The 25036-nt window shown below is 33.3% G+C and overlaps 2 protein-coding genes across 3 annotated transcripts in view; one reads left to right on the forward strand and one right to left on the reverse strand.

The window, feature by feature from the left end:
* The window catches only part of Mnr (Membrane-bound Notch regulator), a 90359-nt gene that overhangs the window by 13097 nt on the left and 52226 nt on the right, over positions 1–25036 (reverse strand). The gene's annotated exons all lie outside the window — the stretch shown is intronic.
* Positions 10865–25036, forward strand: part of stg1 (stargazin-like protein) — a 268226-nt gene continuing 254054 nt past the window's right edge. For both annotated transcript variants that reach the window (XM_081980762.1, XM_081980770.1), the window contains exon 1: positions 10865–11515. The gene's annotated coding sequence lies outside the window, so the exon portion shown is untranslated. The remainder of the gene's footprint in view (positions 11516–25036) is intronic.

Here is a 25036-nt window from a genome sequence, read left to right on the forward strand (position 1 = left end):
TTCACGTTTTGCTACTATTGCTGTTTAGAAGTCATGTTTAGAAAGTTAAATTTTTTTCAAACGGTCTAATTACTTGTAATTACCTACTGTCCTAGAGAATAAAAATTGACGAAACAAAAATAGGATAACGTAACAATTGCAAATTGTGATAGTGACAAATAAAAATGCAAACGTCACATTCACAACGTTCACTACAATCTTGCCAAAACTATCAGTACTAGAGTGTAAAGTTAATTTGGAAATTTTCTGCATTTTGTTTAAACGTGAGAAGGTATAAAAATATTTGTTCACAGTATTTCTGGGTTTGGTTTGGTTCAGTAAAAAATAAGCGATTCATATAATCATAAAGTAAATACGGCAGGCAACCCACAACACAACCTTTATGTTAAAAGTCATCTGGGACGTCTAAACCTACATATTCCGCCTTGTTTAACTCGCTATAAACAGAAAAGAGATAGGAAACCTGTCTCATTCTACGTCACTCGAGACAACAATGTGTATACAGTGCAAGGTTTTTCTGGCAATTAAAGGTTACCAATAGACCTTTTGACAGCTGTTTCTTACTCACATTGTGTTGCCACATTTCAAAATTATCCAGGTCACAGTTTCAGTAAATAAAATTTATTAAAAACAGAGTTTCCTTTGATTTTGCAGTGTAAGTAAATTTTGACCGTTGAAGTTGGATTTTAATCAGTTAAAACCCAAAGAAGACTTCCAAGTTGTGTATAGTGGAACAAGTGTAAACTTCCTCTGGGTCGACGTTTCAGCTGATTTATACAGTTTATATATATTTTCTCACATATAAATGGCATGATTTCCAAAGGGACTCGACGTCGTATACCCGAGGGTTTTAATAAATGGCCCCGCCAACTTTCATTCGCAACTCGGCTCCTTTTTTTATATTTCGGGTAGGTAAAACGTTGCTAACTTGAAAAGTTTACTCTAGTAACGTTGACTTGATGTGCTTTCCTTCCCCTCGTCTCGTACAGTTTTTAAAGGGCGTAAGGGCTGCTGGCTAACTTTGCCAAGTTTGAAGTAAATTACATAACCGGGCGATCATTTTTTAATTTTTTTTGTAGTGTAAACTGCTTCGTTTCGCCTCTAATTCCCGCAGTATAGGGACGTGGTCGTGAGCTCCTGGAGTTCTGAACGGCGATGGCAATATGTGTTTCCCGGGGATTTCCTGTGGATTTTTATGTCAGCCGGTATTACGGCAACTCTTTTAATTTTAAAGAAAATAAATTTGAAAAGCGCAAGGTCGTCGACAACTTTCGGCGTCAGATATTGGCTGCGAAGTTTTCCCTCGAGGTTTCTACTTTTCTTGCGGTATATTGTTTCTGTTCTGTACAGTGTCGTCACGTTTTTACTTTACTTTTATGGAAGTTTTCAAGTTGCTGTAATTCAAAAAACTTAAATTATGCATTACTACAAAATATAAATATTAAATGAACGGGAATAGTAATTATACAATGTTGTTAGAAATTGATATTTACCTCATCCATAATGATTGTAATGAATTTCTTTATTTCTAATGTGACTAAGGCTGTGTTACTTAAAAAAGTTGTATTGTGAAGTAAGTAGTAAGGTTACCAAATGGAGTTTCAAATGATTGATTTGAGATCCAGAAAAACTATGATTGTCTGTCATTTCCCTGAAAATGCTACTTTGCCAATGATATGGAAAATATTTTAGCTTTTATTACGTAACGTTTACTTTTAAAAAAGCAGCATACCTAGTGATCCCCAACCCTCTTACAGTCGCGATTTAGCTCCCTAACTATTTTTTGCTATCTCGACTGAAGACAGTCACGTGACTTAAAAAAATATTCCAAAAAAATTTAAAAATTTTACAAACATTTCTACCATTAAGCTAAACTAATTAAGACAGTAAAAGACGATTTTCATAATTTGAAAATTTTTCAAACAAATTCATGGGTTTGAAGAAAAAATGTTTTATTTAATAAAAGTTGCGTCTCTTTTAGGGACACATGATAAAAATATCACACTGCTAACTCAAACCGTTTTTGAGATATTTAGAAAAATATCCAGAAAAGAAAGTTTGACGCCCTCTAGCGGTCAGTCGCGGCAGCCTACCAGTGCCCACTCAACGTCACGTGATAGCTCCGTTTATTAGCTACATACATTCATGGGATGTGTCTATACGTAATGTGTCAAATAATCAAGTTATTTGCGATTGTTTGGAAAAATGCACCAACACTTTGTTCAAATAAAGGTTTTTCCTGGCATACTATACATATTGGATTTAGACGTGTCAAGGTGGCTATTTTAACTAATTTTGGCATGAAGAACACGAATCTGGAGTCTTTTTTTTCTGTAACTGCCGTCATTTTGTCACTGATGAATGAAATTAGGGCATTTTTGACCGTTTTCAAGATATGACAAATTTTGGTCAAGTTTTAAGTAAATAATGTTATGTACCGCTGTTGCCTTTACGGTTAATTTACAGTTTTTTCATATTATTAACTTACTATCAAATTTGTGACAAAACTTAATTGATTAAATAGGTTACAACAAGTGACTTAAGTTAGACAAAGTTATCATCTATATCTCGGAAACATCGAAGATAGATTTTTTCTAATTACGTAACCGTGTTCTACTTGTCTTAGTTTCAAAACTTGGCTTTGTTAAAGAGCTGTACGCAATTATTTAAAATGCAGCCTCTGACGTTTTTCCAATTTTCCGGAAAACGGAGAAAGATAATTCAATTTGGAATCCGGGAATAAGTTTCACATAAAAACTTTCCTCATTGAACCGACTTTATTGCTATTATGGTTACCGAAATCCCAATACATGTAGAATCAATTTGGGACACATTGTATTCATGCAATTTGACTAGGACTGGACAATCAAAACAACACATTGTTTGCTTCCTTAGTACAATTAAGTAATTTTAAAATTTAAATCCAAAATGGTTCTTAAGAAATTGAATTGAAAAATAGCTTAGACCTTTATACCTGGTGCAACCAGTAGTCAACGTAAATAAAATTAAACACCCGTTACCCTAAGATTCATTGCAGCTTAAACTGGGGCTATTATTTTAATAGCTTAAAATTAAACCCCGTATCTTAAGGTAACATTATTTTAGTGTCTTCAGCGCCCAATTTGCACTATTTATAAAAGCCATTACGTCTCGGATAATAGGGCTTCACCACGTCGTCGTAATTCTGTTAAATTACTCTATCAGTTTGGTAGATTTGAATAATTTTTCGGTTATTTCACACACACATTGATTTGTTGCGTTCTATATTTTCTGTGACTGAATTTGAATAGTTTTCAGCTCGTTGGTCAGGTAATCTCGTATACGAAGATAATCGAAGAGAATAGCCGAAAAGATAATTTACAAGGCGAACTTTTAGCTAGCGTAGCTTGTCATATTTTATTCATACCGGTATGCATGCGAGAGAATGGAAATCATGGGGATTAGCATAAAACTCCTGTCCGAAACAAAAAGAACACAATGATTTACAAGAACCTTTTTACAAGCGTAAAAAATGTTTACGAATCTAAATACGACTTAGTTCCAACTTTCATAATAATATACAAACTGGTGCAGAAAACAAGTTTGGCAGCAGCTGTTCCATTTCCTTAAGGTGGATTGTCTGGATTATAATCACCTACCCTAAAATCCAGTTAAGTTGCTGATTGGGAGATGGTTTTAAAAACTAACCTCAAACTTAGACTTAATGTACACAATTTTGTGGTTGCGGTACGAGTTTTCCAGGAAACTACACTTTTCCCTGAACAAAAGTGAAACACGACAAGTTTACACTAGTTCAGGCAGTCTTAAGACCCTCATCACTGTTCCCTTTCTTTGTACAAGGTAATTCCGGAAATAAAATAACTTGGCTCCTTATTGTTTGGACACCTAAAATATTCCAGTTTTGCGGTGGTAGTTTTCCAGATTTTGTCGTGCCAAATTGTTTAATATAAAAGCTGGGGACTGGATAAGATCGCGCGAAACGTGACTCAGTTTTAATTAAGCAAGTTTACCTTCACTTTCTGGAGACGATAGGTGGATGATTGTTCGTCGTCACCATCTGCGGCCGGTCAATTTATTTAAGATGGCCCTGTCAACCCTAATAGAATTGCTAAAGCGATTCGTACACGTCAAGGTTTCGCTAAATTTATTTCCGGTATCTTTTCGCGCTCGAGACAATCCCGGCTACATTTCTTTCTTTGTCTATCTGAACGAAATCTCTCGTAAACTATCCAGAAAAATTGCATCCAGCCTCCGGAAACCTCGGCTGAAAATAAGCATATCCAGCCAAACGTGAACCCAAATTGAAAAGAATCGTAAAGTTGTTCATAAACCATGAGTAGCGGCGCATATACTCAAAGATAAGGTCCGCGTTTTATGTCTATTCCTCTTTTTCCAACTTAGCCACATTTCTCCGATTTTACGGGACTACATAACTTGAAACATTTGCACCACTCACTGACGTTTTAGGTTAGGTGAGGTTTTGCTAGTCAAACGTGCCAATGTGTTTCTTAGTAGTAGTCTTTGACAGTGTTGCCAATAACTTTTGCTCTTTCCTATTTTTGTTTGAGAAAAAAATATACCTGTATATTTTGGAGTTTGAAGATAAGCGGCCTCTAGCGGATTAGACATAAGAATTTAGAATTAAAATATAATAATGTAATGGCGTTTGCGATTAGCATGTTTAGTGCAAAACTGAACCTATCAATCAAAAACGCAATAAGTCTATATGTACAGTGTGTCCCAAATTGCTTCTACATGTATTGGGATCTCGAAAACGATAAGAGCTACAGAGTCGGTTAAATGGGGAAAGTTTTAGAGAATTTTATGTGAAACTTATTTCCGGTTTCCAAATTAAATTATCTTTATTTTCAACCAGGTATGGAACTACCTAATTTCTCGACAGAAATCAAATACTTTCCACCTGAGTATGTAATATACTATTCTCTGTTTTCCGGAAAATTGAGAAAACGTCAGAGGCTGAATTTTAAATACTCTTTAACAAAGCCAAAGAGAGTTTTGAAACTAAGACATTATTAAGATACTTTTTTACGTAGAACACGATGACGTAATTAGAAAAAATCCATCGTCGATGGTTTCCGAGATATGGATGATAACTTTGTAAATTCTTATGGCCGCCTTCAAGATGGCGTTGTTTGGCTTTGTTAAAGAGTATTTAAAATGCAGCCTCTGACGTTTTCCTAATTTTCCGGAAAACGGAGAAAGATAATTTAATTTGGAAACCGGAAATAAGTTTTACATAAAATTCTCTAAAACTTTCCCCATTTAACCGACTCTGTAGCTCTTACGGTTACAGAGATCCCAATGCATGTAGAACCAATTTGGGACACACTGTATAGCATTTGTGGTTACGTCATGTCATCACGTGGTGTGTGATTTGTCAAGAAATTGTATATTACATACTCAGGTAGAAAGTGTTTGATTTCTGTCGAGAGATTAGGTAGTTTATCTCTAGACAGAAATTAAACTTTCTACCATGGTTTGTATTCTATTTTATTTTATTTATAATAAATCATTCAGTTGAATTGTGATGTTGATTGATATTGATTGCTAATAGTCTCTAACAATAAGGTAGAATACGTGTACGAGTAGTTATGACTTCAACCATAATAAACGACTGGTAATTTGTTTACAATCTTGACAACGTCATTATTGTGCTATTCCGTCTTTAATATTTTGAGCTGAAACGTTTCTTAAAGTGCTTTTAACATGGAGATTTCTGAAGACGCAGATGTTACTCATCATCACCTGAGCTGTGAGCTGTTGCAGAGGTGGCGGCACAGTCTCTTAACTACAAAAAGTAAGCCCAGATATGACAAAACGCATATTGACGTTCACCCGGGTGGAAAGTAAAAGCAATTTTCATCTTTCCAACTGGTTTACACATAAGAAATAACGTTATTACATACCTAGTTGAGAATAAAATCAGTTTTCCTACTCGGGTGCGGTAAAGTGCACTTTGAAAAATGTTGTACCTAACACATGCAGAAAGCGTTTTTCCCGCCTTTCAACTGCAGTCTCGTGCGGGAAAGTACCACTTTCCGCACTGGTTAGGTAACTAACTATTTCAGCTTATTGGAGCAATACTGCTTGTGTGTGTGTGTGTGGACCGTAAAAATCTCACAATAATCGTCTTGAACTGCTCTTACAACTTGTTCTAACCGCAACACGACCGAACATATACAGGGTGTACAAAAAACATAACGAAAAATAATTACCAGTTTACTGCAGAAAGTCATTCTGAACATTTCTGTTCTATTGCAAAATTTCCGTAACTCTAACCGTTTGTGAAATAATCGATTTTTTTCCTTAAAAAGCCCCAAATGTTTGCCTTAAATTGATTTTTTATCTAGTGCTAACGCAACACGATTATACATATAAAGGGTGTTCAAAAAGCAAGAAGGAGAACAGTTAAATTTGAAACTCATGCTCTGACAGTTGTGACCGCGTTTACCCGGTTATAAGTGGGTGTCAACCTAGTCCACTCGATGCAGAAGTCATTTTGAACATGTTTGGTCCCTTTTTGCTGCTAGTTGTGATAGCGTTTAGTCGGTTTTAAGTGGGTGTTAACCTAGTCCACTGGGTGTGCATAAAAATGTTGAAAATTCCGGTTATTTTAGGGGTTTTAAGATCCATAAAAATCTCAAAATGTTCGTCTTAAACTGCTTTTTCATCTCCCCTAAGCCGCAGCATGATTAAACACATAAAAAACAGGAATACTTTATTAGTTTGGATCGTTTTACATTTAATTAGTGTGTGCGGGGTCCTAAGAAGTATTATTTCTTGTAGCCACTACGAAAAGGCCACTAGGATTTAATTAGATTCGACACAAATACTGTTAAAAACTTAAAACACGTAATTAACAAAAATATAAAGTTACAACACTGAGAAGAAGACCGTGCATTCACAAAACCGACCCTGAGTCATTTTTTTTTTCAAAAAACCGGTTTAATGTAAAATCAAACAGTTTTAATTAATCTCTTAACGCCTGTATTCTGCATTTCGAATCTTTTACCAAACCGCTCAAATAACTACAACAAACTACTATTAACAATCAAAAGAAAACAACAATAAAATTAAGTTATTTCTACAACAAACGATTTGGATTCAAGTTTTTTTATTCAAGTTTTTACTGAACTTCAAAAGAAAAAAAATCTTAAGTTAGAAATGATAAATTTGGCGAGTTTACATTTACATTAACTTACTGACAAAAAAAAAACTATATTTGGCTACTCTTTTTTAATCTGTTTTAATCATTATTCATAAAGAGCCTTAAGCCCTTTACATCCTTATTACAGATAAAATTAATTCCAAAAATTTATAGTAAGTTTACAACCACTTAGATTTATAAGCTTATATGGGCACATTAAAGGCTTAAGTAAAGAGGCTTTTAGATGTTCAAGTGCAGTAAACTTTGGAAACTTGATATTTTTTAATTATGAACCAGTTTTTCGTTGAGACAATTTTAAATTTGCTTTTTTTTTAGTGAATGTCTAAAACTTTTGCATTAATGCACTCTAACTACCTTATACAGGGTGTGAAAGTGTGTGAAAATGTGTGAAATTTTCAAGTAGTCCCCAATTGACCAATCATTTTTTGTTTTTTTTTTTAACATAAGCAAGTGTTATTTAGATCAATATCTCCGGACGTTTTTGGGCTTTTCCTAATTAACGTCCCTTGTCTTAAAAAATATTGATTTATCCGAAAAATACGACATTACAGTGCTCAAGCTTGAATTAAGTTATGGCAGCAGCTTTTAATGTCATGTCATTTTAGTTGGGTGTAGATCCGATATTATCTATTACATAATTTTTTATACCAATAAGATCGTACAGGGTGGCTAGAGACAATCAAAGTGGAACAAGAACGTCTGCGAAAATAAAAAAGTATTACATTACACTCACTTTACTAATAAATATTTTTAACTTTTTTCTTTACATAGTAACCGGAAAATGGATATAACCAATTTGCAATTTGTATCTATTGTCTTGAAAATAAGGATTTTTTTTTCAAGAAAATAAAGAAAATTTATTTATTTAATTTATAGAAAAGGTACATTTTTGTAAGGATGTCAAGGGTTTACCATTATACAGGGTGTCTAAAAAGTCTGGAATATTGCAAATATCTCGAAAACTGCTGATTTTATTTTTCTCAAAATTTGCGTCTTGTTAAAGTAAATAACAGCGCATGACGTGAGGGTGAAATGAGGTTCGCAAGTATACAGGGTCAGTCACAAAGTATACCAACTTTCTTAATTCAAACCTAACACACTGTATATTACTTCAGATTTTAAGAGTACTCATAAAGGCCAATTCAACGATATACGATTTTTTTTTTTTTTAATTTTTTTTTTTTTTTTTTTTTGATTTTTTTTTTTTTTATTTTTTTTTTTGTACCTACCTATAACAATGATAGGTGTAACAATGAGAGCTAACGTCAATATAATGTTAAATTAATTGGCAAATTTTCCTATTACTTAAAATGGTGTTTTTGAGTGAGAAGGATACTTAAGATGTCAGTCTTTTCCTTCTCACTCAAAAACACCATTTTAAGTAATAGGAAAATTTGCCAATAAATTTAACATTATATTGACGTTAGCTCTCATTGTTACACCTATCATTGCTATAGGTAGGTACAAAAAAAAAAAAAAAAAATTAAAAAAAAAAAAAATCGTATATCGTTGAATTGGCCTTTATGAGTACTCTTAAAATCTGAAGTAATATACAGTGTGTTAGGTTTGAATTAAGAAAGTTGGTATACTTTGTGACTGACCCTGTATACTTGCGAACCTCATTTCACCCTCACGTCATGCGCTGTTATTTACTTTAACAAGACGCAAATTTTGAGAAAAATAAAATCAGCAGTTTTCGAGATATTTGCAATATTCCAGACTTTTTAGACACCCTGTAGTTAGTTTTAGTAGGATTGTATGTAGTTATTAAGAAGATTAACAGTATTACTTGATGAACTTCAAGGAGGTGAAAAAGGTGGTACGTGGAGGTAGAAGGTGGGAAAAAAGGGTTTTTTTGTTGTTGATTGTCAAGAGAGACTTTTAATGAGAACTGGAAAGTCAGTTTTCTAAAAAATTCGAGCAAAAATCAGACTATTGAAGATCAGGGGATCTTAGAAAGCTGTTTCCTTCCGGAACGGAAGTTACTGAGGGTAATACCGAGTGCTACCAGCAATTGTACCGTCTAGTCCACGTTATGACATGGAGCAGATTGTGATAGAGGACCTATTCCAGAAGTGGTTAAATCGATAACCGAGGAGGCCTCCCGGCTGTTACCGAGATACAGCCTTTGCAGTTAAAAATCCACCTCAACGGAAAAGAAGAAGATTGGTCAACTGGCGGTTTATTTTGGACAATTTGGACTCTTTGACGAAGAGTATTAGTTGTAAGTAGTTTGTAATTTTTTGTATTAAAGATATTTGTAGTTTCAATGATATATTTAGAAGCAGGATTTTTAGGTAGAAAGTAAGTTAGATAGGTTTAGTTATTTACCTTAAAAATAACTTGGCATCCCTATAATAGAATTTTTATTCAAGCTTATTTATTTAAATTTTCTTTATTAAGTAGAATATTAGAATGAATGGTCAGGGTGAATCTGATGCCAGTTATGACGATATTATCATGCAACTAGGAGGTGAGGGAGATTTGAGTAAATCTCATCTTCAGGATGATAATAATCATGACACTATCATTCAAATGCCGTTCTATGTTCAACATTATCTGTTACATAATCTGAGTATTTTTCAGGACAAGGCCCATATTTGGTAAAACCTTACAGGGTGTCCAGCAATAGTGAGTAGTAAAACTTGAAATTGTTTGCACAAGTTGTGCTTCCACTTTAACTGTATCTAAACACCCTCTATGGTTTTAGCGGTCAAGGGAGTTAACTTAAAATTATGCAACACATAATATGGGACCTACACGTGACTTACAATGACAGTTCAAAGCTACTGCCTTAATCGAGATTGAGCAATGCTATGTCGCAATTTTTGGATAAACCGATAATTCTTGAGTCACAGGATGTTAATTGGGGAACGGCTAAAAACGTCCCTAGATAGACCTAAGCAACATTTCCTTATGTTAAAACAAACCCAAAAAAAATTATTGATCATTTGCTTCTTTTCCACCCTGTATAGTACAGTGGCGGTGTATTTAAGTCAGAGTTTTTTTCCATCAACCAAAAGCCAGTAAATTAAGCTCAATGAGAGTCCAAACCGCATCAAAATTTGTCGTTTCGTTTAGAAATGGCAAGGTTTTAGAAATTACCCAAAAAAATCACTGTCCCGTTTGAGGGCAGTTTATTGACAATATAAAATTCTTTTTTTACAAACGGATTAAAAATTCAACTTTTAACACGCTACTGAACTATTAAAAATAGCATTTTAAGGCTCTAGTGCTTTCAAAAAGCGCTTTAAAGCACTGTTAAAAGTAAACGAATAATTATATGTTATTTCGTACTATTGTCGGGACTTCTTTGTGGCCTTTCTTCCAGCCTCATCAATCTGTTCCATGGCACTTTCTTCATTCACTTATGCGAGGAAGTTCATATTAACACAAAATGTTTATAAAATGGATGACAGCCTTCAAACAAATTTATTTTTGAGGGCAACAATGATCGTTATGGAATTATTGACAAATGGAACTGGTAACTGACTGTTTGCAGAAAAAGAATTTCTCAAATAATACAAGGAATCATTGAAATTGTACGGTATTCGTGTTAAAAGTGTTTTTAAGGCATTCAAGCGAATTCCAAATTTTCACATTCGTGCCTTAAAAACGCACTTTTAACATATCATAAACAGCTATTAATTTGGTAATTTTTAATGCTCTTTTCTTTGCTCATATGTTTGTTCATAATGTTGCTATTGATAGCTTGATTGGTAGAATTATCAAAGCATTATTTTGTTCATAAAATTCATTTCAATTAATTCAGTTAGCTGAAAGTTGACAAACAATTATTATTGATGCTTCATGCAGTTTAAATTATTAAATAGTTTGTTACAAGAAGTATTTGTCAAATTTGTCAACCGCACAGAAAAAATTCTCAACAAACTTTGCTCTATACTGAAAACAAAAGGTGCATCATACACCCACCGGTTATGAACTACTGCGGCAACTTCAGATGAGATTTCAATTTACCAGCTTAAACGTTAAAACATCGGCGGCTCTCCATAATCTCGTTCGACCGCACAATGCAATCTTAATCTTTTATCTATTATCAGTGTCTAAAACTTTGCACTTTGCACAAAATTCATGGTAAAATCGGGGCGCAGGCGTTAATATTTCGCCGTCGTAAAGGGCGGTTGACGCTGGATTTTCACTCAGTTAAGGGCGCCTTGGCACGCCGATGACGCGTCGTAGTACCGGTGAAGGGCCGTAGCGCCGTAGTTTCGAAGCCACGTAGATCGTAGCTGGTGAATTTTGGTGTAATTGGTTCGGGGTGGTGTGCTGTGACGTTGGAGGATTTTCTTGGACATTCTAAAACAGGTTTGTTAGCATAACTACACGGTCATAGAAAATAATTCAACTAAACCGGGGTTGAATAGCAAAGTGAAAAATTTAATAAAAGTTTAAGAAAGTTTCCAGGCTGATCGAAATACACGAGGCACCCTCGCTTGATATCGGACGTAATGTTATTCAAATTTATGCCCGGTTCGTAAATCAAAAGGAGCTATTTACGCCGCAAAAAGTTACAGTGTGAATTTACTAACTTTGCCAAGCTACTTGAACTTTAATCAAAATGTATTATTGGTTGCAGCTCTGTATTACCTTAACAGTCCCCTATCTCTCTCTCTAAAAGCTGATAAACGCTACTGCGATCTCCCACTAATTAATCAACAATATCAATTCTGCCAATTATTATACGTAACCTCCCTTATGGGAGACATTATGAATGGTAACCTATTATGCGAAATGAATTTATTTCGGGTTTAAATGTAAACCTGTTTTGTTTGCGTTCGTGCAACTTAATTGAACTGTATGTTTAATGTTGTAATGTTTATTGTAGCGTGTGTGTAACAGGGAGGGGGCAATAGATAACCAAATTTAGAGTCAATGAGTAAGTAAATAATAACAGAGTGATGTTGTTAGTTTCCATGAAAATACTGACGGTAAATGGGATTTTGTTTTCATAATTTCCGATGTTACGACACACCTTTTGTTTATAATTGTTATTGTACTGTTTGTAGTGGTAATGGAAGACTCTGTTTTGTTTGAATCTATATAACTTTCTTATTTGAGTGACATGTTAAGTACGTTAATATGTCGATGGATAGCCAATAAAAAAAACTTTGTATAAATATGACAACTTTGCTTAATTGGTTTGATAGTTTGGCCGCTAGAAAGCGTCAAAGTTGACCATTTTTTTTTTACTTTTTTGAAGTATTTCACTCAATCGTAAATAATTCGCCAATTTGGTACACTCTATGTAGACTTTTATACATTAAGGGATAGCTAATGAAATAGGCTTGTAATACTTTCAAGACTCAGAAGACAGTTTGAAGGACACTAGTGACGTTATGGTGTTTCTACAAAAAATCCAAAATTTATTTTGGAGATACCCTGTAAAACCATCGAATTTGAGACACCCTGTATACGGTGAATGATTGATTTTTGACCATCCTCTTAATGGTTTAATTTTGATTTTAGCAAAAAATTGCAAAATAAGAATCTAGTAGATATTTGTCTGTTTTATTATATTCTACGTAGAACACAGGGTGTCCCAAATTTGAGTAACAACCCAAACTTACTATTTTTACCTTAACTTATTATTTTTTGAATTTAAATGAGAAAACTCAAATTATCTTAGAAAACCAGGTAAACATAGCTTTTCTATTAGGTATATTAAACAGTAGTCTTCCAGTAAATAGAAATTTCTGTATAACCTCAAACAACACAATAAATCGTTAGTCAAACTGAAAAATTGTCTCTCAAATTGTTATAGATTTTCAACATCCTAAATCAAACACAATCATAGATATTACATTAACAACCTGCTTGCTGCTTATATTTCTGTCTGGATATAGAAAAAGGTAGTACCCACTATAATTTCGAGAAAGCTATTTGTCGAAACAGAAAAGTTTCTATAAATCCTAAATGTCAATCAAAATGAATAATGATTTTTCTGGAAATAAACTTGAGTTTATTTGATTTTTTGTTCTTGGGCTAAAATCGTGTTAAAACTTTCCAATAAGCTAAAAAGTTTACTCTGTTATTTTATCTCAAGGGCACAACAGATTTTATGTTTCTAAAATATTGTAATGCACGAATTTTAAATAACATAATTAATTTAATTTAATTTATGTCTCAATTACTCTAATTTTTATTATTTTATGTCTCGTATGTTCTCCATTTTTCATAAAGAAAATTATGTAGTGCAAACTGTTGATTACCTTTCTCATTAACCTTCAAGACAAGATAACACTAAATCTAGTAAAAACTTAACCCTAAAATTAAGTATTTAAAAATTCCACACAATTCCAATTCAAATTCCATATAACCAAAAATAAATTATACTAATAATTACTAGCTGAAGATGAGCTTAATCATTTTCATTTAGAAAGTTTTCTTATACCGGATATCGCAAGCACTCCTTAATACTCCAGTGTTGTTCAGTCCTTGTAACAGAGTTAAAAAGGCTTTTAGACAAAAAACAGTAACAGCACTAAACGACCTAATATTCTGCTCTTATCACACTTTTTTATACTTTCCTCCTTTTCCAACTTCTTTCACTTTTGTCCTCCGAGTTAATTCGAGAGGTAACGACCCGAGAGCCAAAATAACTTCCCAACTTCTCAAACAATATAATTAACTGCTTTGCTGCTGTCTTATCGGGAAGTTTTTAATCAGCGACAATATAACAATGAATTTTCCCCCATTTTTTTTGGAAAAGTATTTAATTGAAAGACTGGCTGGGTGAAACGGTTTATGACATTGATAGGACTGTAGTTTGAGTAAAGGACAGAAGGCGAATGACACAGAGGGGAGGTTTTTAAGTTTCGAGTTTCCTAATTTGCGACCGGGACGTTTTTGCAAAAACGGGTAGTCTCATTAGGGACGGGCTGGAATATCCGGCGGGAATTGCGGAAATTAAGTTAATCGCGCGCATAACGGCAAAAACAGGCATAAAGGTTTTATCAAAAACCGCAAAAATTAAATTAATCCACTGGAATTACCGACGCGTTTTCTGTTTTATCACTAGGCATTCAGAATTACTGCTCAATGACAATAAATGTCTTTTTTTTACCTCTACTTCTCCCCTGCCCTCCTCACTATTAAAAATATTTTCATCTTGCTGTCACTTCCGGTTTAACCGGAAGTTGATGTCAACTAGCTTATTTTAATTGGAACACCCTGTTTATTACAACTCCTAACCAGAATGAAATAGAGCAAAACGGCTTCCATGTTCTTATCTTAGCTTTTTGAGATCTATCATTTGGTAATATTTTTAATTTTGCCAGGTGTCAAAAATTGTATGTCAGTAAAAAAATTAAAAAACCTGTCAAATTTTTCAATATGACCACGCAATAGATATCAAAAAGTTAAGATAAGAACATGCAAGCCGTTTTGCTTTATCTAATTCAGATTAGAAGGTATGACACTCCAAAAATTAAAAATGTCATTTTTAAACGTCAATATTTCGAAAACCGTTGCAGATAACTATAGCTTATGATTTATCAAAAATATTTGAAAAGGACTCTTCAAAATACAATGATGTACAGGGTGTTCCATTTAAAATAATCAAGTTGACATCTACTTCCGATTAAACCGGAATTGACAGAAAGATGAAAGTATTTTTAAAATATAGCACGCTTCGAATTTATCTTACATCCATAATTTCAAATTTCTATAAATATTTTATCCTGATAAACTTTTAATGAACGGTTAGGGTCTTTTAGACAGAAGCTTTTATTGACCGTATATCAAGACACAAGGACAATAAAATCTGTGTAAACCGGGGATAATATAGCGTTTTTTCCACTATTAACCATATTTTTGACGGTCCTTTTATTGAAAATGTAAAAATTTGGATAAACTATATTTGGATCACTATTTGTTTTCTATGACATTTTGACGTAACTTGACAAATAAGGGAGTAATTTAGGGTCAAAGCAATGTGTGTCAAAAAATATATGATTTTATGGTGAAGGAACTTTGACGCCCTCTAGCGGCAAAACGGCAAAGCGGTGTGATAAATCAACTCATATGGTCATATTTTTGGAAAGCTTCAAATCTGCTCTATCTTTTGTTTTCTATGACATTTTGACGTAATTTGTCAAATAAGGGAGTAATTTAGGGTCAAAGCAACGTGTGTCAAAAATAAAGTTTAGTTCAAATAAAAAAGTTCTAATCATTCAAAAATTGAAAAAATGCCATTTTTGCAAAAAGTCTCTGTCAAGAGTGTCAAGTCATATTTTATATGTCATATGTCTTAATAGACATTGACATTATTATTTACCTAGGTCAATAATATTTCCGTTTTTGTTGTGTTTGTGTCAGACTAGAACTAGAGATTAGACTCTATTTTTGACCTAGCTCAACAATAACTATTAAGATAGAGAAAACTAATTTATCAAGTTACTAATCGGTCAACAATAGTATATTTATCATGTTAGTCGTGGAAAAAGTATTTTATATTATACTTATAGCTATTTGAAGATGTCTTATTTCAAACAACAAAGTATGTGTACTTTTTACAAAAATCACATTTCTCACATTTCATGGAAATATCTTACTTTTCCTAACAATATACTATTTTTAAGCATTTTACCCAAAAACGCAAAGTGAAAAAAATATCAGTTTCTGCCTTGTTAGGTAAACAACAATTTTGACGTTTTACAGAGTAAAACTATATAAAAAATTAATAATAACAATTCTTCTGGTCAGAAATAAGATAGTAATTTTCAATAAAGTTGATGCGTCAAATCCCCGGTGCAGACGTAAAGTTTGCCCGTCTCTCCGTTTTCCCAAAAGGAAAGTTATACTAAAACAACAGGCCGGAAGCTAACAAAGTTTGCGAGATTTGTTGGTCACTTTTATTTTGCTGCCCGGGACTTTTATAAGAATAATACGATTGTCGAGTCTTCAAGGCTAATTTCAGAAGGCCGCTTTGTGCCCGCTTTCTTGGTCCCTTTTGCAGCATTATTTTTGTTCCTCCTGGATAAATCCCGTTCGTAGTGAATCCGCACCAAAACTGACCAATTATTATCATCAGAACTGGCAAATCTCTAAAATCAACTTTTCTCGTTTGATTATTTGGTTCTAATGGATGAATTCTCTATCGGGACTAACTCCCGAACAAACTTTTGCCATCTACGTGGGAGTGTTTGTATCGTCTTTATATGAAATTAAATTTCTCGGTTTGCCGTTGTGGAAACTTTTATGAAAGTGCCAATTTCCTAGTTTTTGCGCGTCGATTGGGAAAATTCACTCGATAATAATAAAACTACCAGCACTTTTACTTTCTGCATTCAATTCAAACAGCGATCTGGCTATGATTACCTTTCAATCTGGCTCTCTCATATAAAATGCCTGGATTAACAAATCCTTTTGCCATATCGTTAAAATACCATTTACACGTTCAGGCTGAAAATTGAGTTAGATTTTTGAAAATTTGTTTTTTGTCGATTGATTTCGAATGAAATGCGTAGGTAAATTAATTTTGCTTTTAACAGTTTTATCAGTTGAACAAATGTTGCAACAGCAAATAAAGTCTTCAAAGCGATAGCAATATTAAAAATAGCCGAATCAAAACTAGCTAATTGAAGAACTTTGGACGGTTAAATTTTCAGGTAGAAAATGAATACCTTATTGTTATTTAATATTATAGTAGTACCTAAAGTAATTATTTAGAGTTCATCGGACAACATGACAAGAGGAACCATTTGAATCCATCTTTATTACAAGCACTTCATGCAATAGTTCGTTGTCATTGTTTTCGCATGTTTAATTTTTAATTTTAGTTACCTGTATATGTAAATTTAGTGCCATAAACTATGTTAGTGATTTGAAGTTTGAATGCTTACACTGGCAAAAACCTAGAAGTTAACTGTTGACCTGGACAACAAGAAGTTTGTAAAACTTTGTAAATAAGGTATTGAAAACTTGTAATATGTAATTTCTTTTGAATTTCACCACAATTTGGACAGAAGTCAAGTCTTGTAAAATTCATTGAAGATGTTTAATAAAACTGGGATGGGACCTCTGTATTTTTCTTCCATGTCAACTGCTGAAAAGGACTACTAAAGTCAAATTGGAAAAGCCATCTAAAAGAATGAATTTAAGAAAACTTTCTGCAAAGCCGAAGGAAAATTCAGAACAGTAAAATTAGTACTTAGTAAATAAGTACATTTTCCGAGGCTCTTACAGGGTATTTTATGAATCAAAAAATATTGTTACGGTTTGGGCCTACTATGCTCGATACTTCTGACCGAGCACTCGATTCGGGATGGAATCGAAGCGCCGCAATATCTGGCCGGGCGCGTGTTAAAGTAGGCCACAGTTAGGAAGCGACACCTGGAAGCATCTTTGATATTCGAGACAAATCGCGAAGCGTTTTGCGGTCATTCTAGAACGTGGTTTGCGAAATAAAAGAAGCGGTATCGACGGCGGGAGTAGTGAATTTGGGAACGCGGTAAAGCTTAAATAGTGGAATAATTGTGGAATTGTAGGAGTGTTTTTAGTAGCTGAATTAATTATTGTACGGAGTGTTTTTGAAGTGTAGATAAATTTATTAATTGTTGAGTTAAATTGACTTTGTGTAAACCCACGGGAAAATCGTAACAATATGTATATAACTTTATAAAACTTTTTTGTAGACAGCAAAAAACATAGTAAAATGGTTAAGAAACTAAGGTAATAGAAAGATAAATGATTTAAATGTGTTCAAATAAAATAAATGTGTAAAACATTTACTTTTTTATTAGATTTTTACGTCATCCCTTTTTATTTTGATTTTTGCCATATTGAAATTTTGTACGACTTTTTGGGAAAATCTATAAAAATTACGTTACCCAGCTCTTGGCTCTGGAATTGTGTAAAATAAATTTTCTTAAAATTGATGGGGGCATTAAAAATATACACCAACTCGCTTGTTTTAAATGAAACCCGGTATTTTGTTTCTTTTTCGGAAACTACAACAAATTCTAAACATATTTTACGTATAATGTCACCACCTATCTGTATCCGGTTCTGAGATTTTTATCTTACATCTTACTGGGTGTAACTCTGTTAGACTCCAGTCCACTAACCAGTTAGACTCGAAGAAACATCGAAATAACCGAGTTAAATGGTGTTCAAAGCGTACAAGAAGTGAATCCCACTACACATTACAAGCACGCTGAAAAAAAAATAAAAATAAAAATAAATAGTACAAAATTGAATCTAGAACAAATAATTCAATTTATAAATGTGTGCAACGATGGAGTTACATGTGTCCTACATTTTGAAGACCCTTACTAAGGCGTTTTAAACTACACAGTCCTGAGGATGACCACCAACAGTGGTCGAAACGTCGACTCGTGGTAGACAATAAACGTCTGCTTTTTTCTGGCCTAATCCAACCAATACCACTTAAGAAAAAATACCTTACAGAGGCTACTACCAACCAACTACATTAAAACTACAACCCTGTTAGTTCTGACCGCGTTTACCCTAGCCTTAGTGTGTGTGAACTTAGTTCACGGAATACAAAAAGTCATTCTAAACATTTTTGGTATCTATAAAATTTTTCGTACCTCTAACCGTTTCCAAGATATTTGACTTGACTGACTACTTTACTTTAAATACTTTATAGCACAAAAGCAAAACGCTTACAAACAAATGTGTACAGAGCAAAAAGTTTTTGCTACATTTGGTATAATAAGACTTAACTGCGTGTTGTGTTGTTAAATTATAATTATTTTTAATGAAATTATTCATTTGAAAGTTTCAACTGTTTTAGAGTGTTGGGATACTTCCAGTGTACGACAAAGGAGCAATTAAAAAACTTTTGCAATTTTGAAGTTTTGGCCCATTACCTTTCAAAATAACTACCAAAATAAAAGTTTGATGACTTTTTAGTTTTAATATGATATGTTTTCTTCATATTCAAATGTGGGTTAATTTTTGTGATCAATCTTATATTATTTTGAATTATTTCACACTCGATAAATTAGGCAAGATATAAGAATTGAATTTAATAATGTTTGTCTAGTTTTCTTGTGCAAGAAACAACTATGGCAGCTACATATTTTGCTAAAATAAAAAAGAAACTTTAAACAACAGAATTTACTCTTAATAATAACTAGAACTGATAGCAGCTACGTAAAAACATTTTGAATTTCACTAAACCGTAAAAACATGACCCAGTTGATAAGCAAGTCATTAGTCATTCTCGAACTATAACCTATCCCGAATCCCTCCGGCTATGCTCTGTGGTCTTTTTCCACAAAACGCCATTTTCCTCTGCGGAGCCATTAACTAGCAGTGCCAGTATTTAATAAAAAGGGACTTGACTGACGGCCATTAAAGGAACGCCCGTGGGTCAACGTATTCATAAGGTCGAATTACAAATACAAACAAAACAGGACCTCTCCTATGACGTCCTGCGGGAGAAATCGTTTCGTCTTAATGGCTCTTGTCCCGCAGGAAACTGGCTCCCGTTATTTCTTTATTTCGCTTCAGTTTTTACGGCTTTGTCGACCGACCTCGAACTACAAATATTTATTCGACAAAAGGGGATCGAATGTACAAAAGGTGCGTCCTCTAAGTGAAAATTCCATCAAGATGTTTTTTCGATTGATTCGAGCATTATTGCTCGGACAAATATTTATTTACAACTATCTATTTATATCTATTCAATAAAATATAAAGTGGTTACCCTACTTTAATATCTTATAAAAAATAAACCAAATTGAAAAAGGTTAGTTTAGTCGTCATATAGAAATTAAATATACAAAGTTTAAATACATTACATTCATATTATTAATTTTTGTCTTAAATTTATATTTCTGTTTTCTAGTCTCTGGGATAGTTTTTCTACGTTTTAAAGTCATTTGAATGAGTTTTTCAATTTATCAAAAAAATTATATTTTTTTTCATAAATTTTTCCAGATATCACTTTTCAACAACTCAAACTAGAAGACTTACAATACAATCAAGAAGTATAGTCCTTCAAAGGCTTTTACCATGCTACTGTTTCAGCTTGTTATTTCAAAAAACTTTGCAATTTAGATGTCTTCTAGCGGTCCAAGTGTTTTTTTTTTAATGTTTTTCAATGTACAGGGTGCTGCATTTTCGATGGTTTTACGGGGTACAGAGAAAACGGTAATAGATAGAAAAAAAGGAGCAAACGTGTTCTGATCTTTTTTTCTGAGCTGAGACGACTGGCGAAAAGTGGGCGGCGCAAACTTCTTTTGTTTAAAAGATACGGGGGGTTTTCGAAAATTGGTAATTTTTGAACCTCTTCTGTATTTCATTTGCTTTTAAAGTTATCAACAAAGGAAGAACGGTTCCCGGTAGAAGTTTTCATGTAGAATCCAATGGCGTAGTCAGTTTTTTTCTATTCCGTTTAGTTTCTGACATATGACAGTAAGTTACATTTTTTTAAATGGAACATCCTATATATTTTTACGTCATTTAATTCTGTTGATTTTTACCTTTTCAACGGTGTATTACAACATATAAGTTTGTAGAGGTTAATCCTGATATTTTCAAAAAAGGCCTTTGCTAAGCTAAAAAAAGGCCAATATCTAAAATACCAAACAAATCGGAAATCATATACACTAACACATCAGAAAATTAAATATTTTTAATAAATCTTATTAAAAAATCTAAGTTACAAACAGTTCTACCGTCACTTTAATAAGAAAAGTGGCCATTTCTATTTTCTACTATTTTTAAGGTAGAAGTTGAAAAAACTGTTTATAAACGACATGTAATATGTTAATATGAACATATTTTGTTTCGACTGTGGGTATTTTTATACATATTATTTAGCACTTTTTTGTTAAGGAAACGCTTTTTTTCTAATTACCAAGATTAACGTTTACAAACTTATGTATTTTAATACACCGTTGAAAAAGTAAAAATCAACAGAATTAAATGACCTAAAAATATATAGGGCGTTCCATTTAAAAAAATGTAACTTAGTGTCATATGTCAGAAACTAAACGTAATGGAAAAAAACTGACTACGCCATTGGATTCTACGTCAAAACTTCTACCGGAAACCGTTTTTCCTTTTTTGATAACTTTAATAGCAAATGAAATACAGAGGAGGTTCCAAAATGACTAATTTTCAAAAGCCCCCCGTATCTTTGAAACAAAAGAAGTTTGCGCCGCCCACTTTTCGCCAATCATCTCAGCTCAGAAAAATAGATCAGAACACGTATGCTACTTTTTTTCTATCTATTACCGTTTTCTCTGTACCCCGTAAAACCATCGAACATGCAGCACCCTGTACAATCTAAGTGGTCTCTTAAGTGGGAGAAAATTTGCGTAATTATGGCCTTAATAAAATTAAGGTTTTTTTTTTTCGGTTTTTCAGATATTTTTAAAACAGTGAATTTTTTGTGAAAAAATAGCATTTTGTCGTAAAATATTGAACATTTATTTGACCCTTACGCCATTCTAGTTTTGTTTGATTTTTACTACTTCACATTACAAACTCATACTTTCAGAATTAAATATTAAGGTTTCTTTTCAAGACTTTTTTATGCTAGTATTTTATGGATTATAAAAAAAAATCCAAAAATATCTGGAAAACATGGGCTATGGTATTTCGTAACTCTTAGGGTTATGAAAATAAACTTGAAATTCTCTTGTTATTTTAAACGAATTATTGGTTTATTGGAGCTATATTTATCCAGATCGAACCCGATCGAAAAAAGTTAATAAAATAGAAATATCGAGAATGAAGGAAAAATAAGAAAATATGAACCGGGCGTCGTAACGCGATAAATTATGAAAAATGAAAAGCACACTGGCTGCCGCCATAACAGTCGACAAACTAACTTTCTCCACCCCATAATTCGTTTTTCATGTATCCCTCTCCCACTCGATAAACACAATAAGCATGTGCTCCATATTCTCTCGTAAATTCTTGTCTCGGAGAGTGGAACGACGGCGCCCAAAGCCTGGAACAGCTTTCCCCCGTTTCCTTTCCTCTGGATATGTGTGTGTATATGTATCATTACTTATGGAAAAGCTGGAAAATTGACAGGCCTAAACCTTGGATACGGAGAAATGTATCGGTGACTGTGAGTGTTTTCTTTCATTTTTAATTTTGATGCGTGGCTGTGCACTTTTCTAGATCAATGTCACTTTAAAATGTTGAAATATCGTTTTCGCTGATGGCTTTTTAAAGCTTTTGCCTTTGAATTGTATTTTATTTAATTTATAATATGAAACTTTGAGCAACTAATGTCAAGTAATTATTTCATGTAAAGGGATGTGATTAATAGGTTGATTTTACATTATTTTGTATATCAAAACTGATGGAGTAATGAAGAAATATTTATGTATAACAGCTGCAAAAAATCTGGTTTCGTGTAACGAATTAAATGAAAGTGTGTTATTATTTATTTATCATCGATTATCGAAACAAAAAAATATTGCAATATTTACATAGGAGACGTTCTGTTTGTATTAATAAGATTGATTTCTCAATTCTAATCTATTCAAGTGCATTGAGTTTTATATTGAATTCAGGGTTTCCAGAGCTCTAGCCCTTTTATTAATTATTTATATTCTTAGGGTATACAAACTTTTCGGACACCCTGTATAGTAACAACTGTATGAACAGGGTGAGTCAACGATAGAGTAAAGTTCATTATCTCATTTGTATCGAGAAATACAATAAAATGTTAAATACAAAAGTTTTAGAGAATATTGAGGTGCACACTTTAAAATTCCTTTTGGATATATAAGGTGGTTCATAAAGGCGTGGCAGATTAAATATAACTTTTTTCAATAAAACCCCCGATTTCTTAACACATTTTTAGATTCTCTATGAAATTATTTATTAGGTCCTAAAATTAAACATAGAGTCCAAATATCATTTAAAAAATGGTTTATTTTATAAAAATCTTAAGTTCGGTATGTTTTGAAATTTGGAACACCCTGTATACATAATAATAAACTACCTAAAATAAAGTATATACAAAATATGAATCTAAAAGATTTGTGTTTCGCAATTTTATTAGTGAATTTGATAAAAAAATTAAATAAAGGAGCCCTTCAAAAAATGGAAAAATGCGCATTTCGTCAAAAAGGCAATTTTGACAATTTTTTATACTGAATATAAAAAAATAAGAATAGAAATAAGATCAAACTAAACGTAATTCTAATTTATCAAAAAGAAAGAGAAAAATAGTTGATTACAAGTACAAGACACAGAAGAATAAGGTTAGTACAAAAAGGGTGTGTGTTAGTGGATAACAGGATTTAAAGAGAAAAGCCAGAGAAAATGATAAATTCTGTTAACAAACCTTGAGGGTGTCCAAAATAGCCATTAAGATATACAAATAAAATTGTAACAGGCCTTATGCTGAGCAATTCCACACAGTTGTGAGTATGTCTGCCCTCCTAAAACTCCATAGAGATTTTAATTACAGCTAGTCACTATAGACAAGAGAATATTGACCAAAACCTACTACTCCACTGAGAGTGTTAAGTACCCTTTTCTCATGTAAAAAAGGATTATTTGTGTGTAAAATGATTACTGAATTCAAGCTTTGGCCGCATACGTCAGGACATACGTAATCTTTGTCTTTTCACACCCTATACGAAAATTTACTACTGTTTGTGTTTTTGGTAATTACTTAATAGTTAATAGTTACTTTTTACATCACGTGAGTGCCACCAAATTTCATTGACAAACGCTACACTTCCGTACAGTGAAGAATCCTTTCAACTGTAATATCTCGGAAACTGCACTAACTAGATAAAAACAGATAATTTCGAAATCGTCAGCCAGACAATTTACGAGGCAATTTTGAAAGCTGGAACGCACTTGTTCGCCGCAATATTCCAATCGGGGACCGATTTCCAGATTTTTAATTAAATAGACGGTAAAATGGCGTCAAGGACCCGGGTACTTAATCTTTCGTCATAAACGTCGGTGGCGGGCGCGGGCCCGATCGTCCAATAAAATATACAATCGAAAATTCTAATACCGGTTATCCGTCAGGTTTAAATTAAAACCGGGAGCGAATTTATTGCCCTTATCTCTGTCGAATATCAATGGAACACCGGGGAGAAGCTGGAATTTTTGCTCGAGCGTAATTTTGCGGGATTATTTTTTGATCGAACCCCGGACACCTGTTAAAAGGGCGTGCCCCGACGAATTAGCTTCGAAAACGAAAAATAAAAACACCGACCATCTGTTGCTGTGACTCGGCAATTTAATACGAAATTGTAAAGTTTACACAGAAAATATGAAAGGTAAATGTTTAATCTGGAAATGGCTCGGGGATGGGGGGCGATAAAGAGGGATGTCCCCGTAAAATTTTTATAAGGGCGTTAAGAGGAAATCCTGCACGAGAATCGAAAACGCTCGTTCCAAGAAACGTAAAACCTTTAAGGCCCAATTTGCATTTTTGTATCGTCTTGTTCCGATGGCTTCAAAGTCGATTGCCACTTTCCTGGATGTTTATTTCGCTGGACCCAACTATTAAAAGAAAACACGATTCTATCGGTTCGTTAATATTAGATTGAAAAATCTTTCGCAAAATCATACTTCCTTGCAAGTCGTGAAATATCAGACTGACAACAAATTTTCTTGACTATCTGATACCTTTTAACTGGGGGGCGATCCACCAATTATGGCCATCCTTCTAGTTATGGTCACTTATCTACAATTATCTTTTTTTAAGACAAAATTCATAATTTTCCTAAATTAGAAAAGAAACCTTTCGAGTTTTTTTTAAAGTAGCGTCCGATGGAAGGTAGTAAAACAGAGTGGTTGATGTTTCCTTCTGGGAATATAAATACATATTCGAGTCATGCTTGCCTAATAAATATCACAAAA

The sequence above is a fragment of the Ips typographus genome, linkage group LG1 (genome assembly GCF_016097725.1).
Source record: "Ips typographus isolate SLU linkage group LG1, UJ_Ityp_2.0, whole genome shotgun sequence".
NCBI classification, from domain to species: Eukaryota; Metazoa; Arthropoda; class Insecta; order Coleoptera; family Curculionidae; genus Ips; species Ips typographus.